Source organism: Populus euphratica, unplaced genomic scaffold (assembly GCF_000495115.2).
Source record: "Populus euphratica unplaced genomic scaffold, PopEup_1.0 scaffold242.1, whole genome shotgun sequence".
Lineage (NCBI taxonomy): Eukaryota > Viridiplantae > Streptophyta > Magnoliopsida > Malpighiales > Salicaceae > Populus > Populus euphratica.
The window spans coordinates 297885-302205 of record NW_011500033.1 but is presented as its reverse complement, the minus strand read 5'-3'; the positions used below and the strand labels follow the sequence as shown (position 1 = coordinate 302205).

General features: G+C 37.1%; 1 pseudogene; it reads right to left on the bottom strand.

The window, feature by feature from the left end:
• Positions 1-1306: 1306 nt before the first annotated feature.
• LOC105142563 (serine/threonine-protein kinase-like protein CCR1) lies at positions 1307-4033 on the bottom strand (annotated as a pseudogene).
• Between the last annotated feature and the right edge of the window lie 288 nt (positions 4034-4321).

Here is a 4321-nt window from a genome sequence, read left to right as displayed (position 1 = left end):
TACTATCTATAAGTTCTCACATATTAACCTGTTCCATTATAATCGTAAGGGTTTGGATTCTTCTTTTCCTTTTTAACTCTTGCAGGTTTCCCAAATGCCTGATCATACGCTAAACAGATCGAGTCAAACTCCTGTTCTGAATATATGAAATCAACAACTTTTAGCTCAATCTTAAGAGATCATCAAGATAATTATAGAAACTTTTCTGTAAAAAAAATAAAAAAGAAAAAAGAAAGAGAGATGGTTCCACCCTATCGAGGAAACAAATCAAGGTCGTTTAGACCTTGATTTTGCTCTAAGTTGATTGTTTTCGCCGTACCAATCAAGCATAATAGTCAATAAAGGCGATTTTAATCGATCCTCTCCAATAAATTTTACACCACAGAAAATATCCCCTGAGCACTAAGATCCAGTCATGCCAATGACAAAGTACTTCTAAAAAATTAATATATAGGATCCAACATCTGACAAGTCGCTCATACAATAGTTCTTTTACTAATCAACCTCATTTTGGATAGATGTGTTAATCACCTAATTATCAATGCATCCGTTAATAATGCTTTAGAGAGAACACTGAGACATCGTAAGATAAAATTAAAGAGAGAGAGAATGAGAAGCTGTTTTCTGAAAGCTGTGGAGCTGCCTCGACCACATTTTATTTCTCTTCCTGTCAAGACTACCACAATCTGCAGTGGACTTTTGCATCAGGATGTTAAGCTTTTCAGAGCTTACCCAGTTTGCTCATATGTGGTTCAGTTGCACGTGCATGTGTGCTAGGATAATTCGTTAACCTATAGTGATCATGGTCTAAAAGCAACGAATTCCCATTGCTAGCAATTTAAATATTTCTTATCAAGTATTAACTGAAATTGGAAGGACCATTTATCTAAATTTATATTCCCAAGCATATGAGAACGGAGACCACCAAAGGATTGTCTGACGGAGGGCAGTTGATTGGAACATTGACAAAGATTGAATTTGGGAAAAAACTATGTTATGGACCTCCCTTTTTCAGTGGCGGAGAAACGATTCCATTTTATTTTTTTTTAGTTTTTTATAATGTCACAATTCTGTTTGCAGAAACAAAGAGAAGCAGATCTATAGATAAGTACCAATATGCATTGGGAGGTTGACTCCATTTTGGATGAGTGAATGCATACAGATTTGTTCGTGCAATTTAGGCTTGAAATTTCAGTTTCAACTGATTTATCAGAATTTTTCCTAGTCTGTAACAAGGCAGCGCTGTCCTGTGGTCAGAAAGGGAGATTTATTGTTTTAACTTCAATGTAGATGAAAACATGTAGAATCGAGTAAAAATTGAATCCCCTTCGTATTTATAAATGAACATAAAGCTAACAAAAATAAAATGGGAAGAGGCGTATTGAAGCAACATGATGTATAAAAATGCTCAAGACAAACATACAGTTGCAGCATAGCAGTTACTCAGTACTGAAGGTATATGAGTGTCACCTGTTTCAACATATCAATCTCAATCAACATGTCAGGATACTGTCTGAAGACTACAAGATCAATCCATTACAATTTGCTCTAACCAAGTCGCCACATACCAACATTATTTGGTGAAGTGTAATCTCTATCATATCCTTTTCTTCCACTAAGAATCTCTAGCAGTACAGTTCCAAAATTGTATACATCCTTTCATGTCTCCATCAAGATCCTTTTCATTTGCTGAAAGAAGCCCAAAATCTACTGCTATTCGTGCTCCCCAGGCAGAATCCAAAAGAAAGTTTGAAGTCTTGACATTGTGATAGGCAATTGGCGGTTCAGCTTCCTTGTGAAGGTACTCAAGTCCCTTTGCAGCCCGCATTGAAATCTTCAACCTAAGGCTCCAATTCAGAGAAGAAAGCCCACTGTGGAGATGATCATGAAGCGTTCCATGGGGCATATGCATACACAAGCAGCCTCCGGCCCATTTCTGAGACGCAATCTAACAAATTCACAATATTGCAATGCCAAACGTTGCAGAGGATCCCCAATTCCATGTCAAAATCTCAGCTGTTAGAGTGAATTATAGTGGCAGCATTTTCCCTCTTGATTGCAACCTGTCTCCCATCTGCTAAAACTGCTTTATAAACAAAGCGATAGCTTTCTTGACTAAGGGCCAGTTTGGTAGTGTAAGAAAGGTTGTTTTTCATTTGAAAATACATTAAGATAATGTTTTTTTTCAAAAAAAATCATTTTTAACATTATCTCATCAAAACAATTCAAAAACGCCGAAAATGTTAATTTAAAGCTAAAAAAATTCAAAAACACTGTCGAACTGCAACGCCAAACAGGGCCTAAGCTCATTGAACTTTTTGAATCCATTGGTGGCCTCTTTTAGCTCTGATAGTCAGAAAACTTGCGCCATCGCAGGACAAGGATGGATTGAGGATGGTATGACTCACAAGTAATGTCAGTTTCCAACTCTGGTTTGCCTGTACAAGAACTAAACTGTTCTGTTGATCTTTCTTTATTTCAAGTGGCAAACAAACATGGAAGAATACACCCGCTAACTGATATCAGCAGCAAAGCCAACGCAGAAGACTCAATTATGATTGCTAATCTGCGCAAGTTGTGCCGTTGCTTCCCAGAAGATGATGGCAACCCACAAACATCCCAACAAAAACTGTTCTGGCAAAGAGAACAAGCTGTGCATACTCTATCAGCAGTCTTAGTACATGGATTGGACAAGAAAAAACCTTGAAACAATTTGAACCACATGCAGAACAAATATGTAAATCATTTCTAACACACAAGTTTGTCAAATCCAGTTCATTTAAAATACTTGCATTGAAAACAAGTTCCCCTTCACTCCAAGAACGATGACTGCATAGCCCTGGACTGCACAACTCCAAAGGAGAACTATAATTTAGTGGTAATCTCCCATTAGCAAACCAGCAATTAATAACCAAATCATCTGCCCGCTTGTCGTGAAATCAGACTAAGCAATCGCCATAAACCCGGAACCACCCTTTGGAATTGAAGATGAATTGAAACTTCCCCAACACTCGACTGTGTTATTATCCTTCCTAATCCCACAGAAATGGTAGTTCCAGCAGTTAACAATTCAAAACGGGTCCCAAGGCTGAATATGAATCAGTAGTATTGCCCCAACATTTGACATCATTAGACCCTTGCAAGATGTCACAAACAGAATCCTTCCCGATAAATACGAAACGCCCAATCTATCTTTGATTGGTCCCCAACAAACAAACCCACCTTCTCGTCACCAGAAACAACCTTATCAAACACGAGGTTACTAAAATAGATTGGTCATAAAAAACACCCGTTCCCTGTATAGAAGTTAAACTATTACTAGCACCCTTGATATTATTCCAACAATCAATCGTGCCTGAATTATGATCAGAATATTAAGATCCTCGAATAGCACAGACATGGTTCTTTCCTGATGCAATATGAGAATAAGCTGTGTTCTTACAAACTGAAGGAACGAGATCCAGACCTGAATAAACTGAGCTCCAACAGAATACCTGAGAATTATTAGCTAAGACTCCACAAAGAAGTTCTTCGCCACCGGATAGAGCTGTTATGGGGCCAAAGTTACTAAAATAAGCAGATGTTGAAGCGGAGGATGATGATGTCAAAGTTATATCCTTTATCCAACAAATAACATCTTGCTTGCCGCTCGCATCGATGGCGCAGAAAAAGGCATTGCCGCCAAATGCGGCGGAGAAGGGGCCCATGGATCCATACTCAAATACAGAGATACAAGAGGGGAGGATGATGAAACAAGATTGTAATTGCATGGTTTGAAGAAAGCGAAGTGGCGGGTTTGGAGGTGCAGGAGTTTCATGGACTAGAGCTGTGTTTGGAGGTTGCTTGCTAATTGGGATTTTAGCTGCTGCTGGGAGTTTAGAGTTGTGATTCTGTTGTCGATGACGATGATGATGTAGTCGTAAAGTTGTTAACTACAGAGCGAAAAGAAAAGAAACGCAGGTGTCGTCGCCATTTTTATGGTTCTGTTTGTTGGAAGACCAGACCATTAGAACTTGAAAAGTGGACTCACTTGTAGGAACAATTTGTTTTTCCCGTTAGAAAATGATTTTATAAAAATCTATTTTTTTTTATTTTTAATAATATTTTTACATTATTTCGATGTATTAATATTAAAAATAAATTTTAAAAAATAAAAAATATTATTTTATTATATTTTCAAGAAAAAAATTCATAAAAAAAATAACCAGTGCTACAGTATTAAACTAAGTGTTAAATTAAAATTTCTCCAAATTCACAATTTTACACGCAACCTTGTTTATTGAAGTAAATTACTAACTACTATTTATAATTATTAATAAAT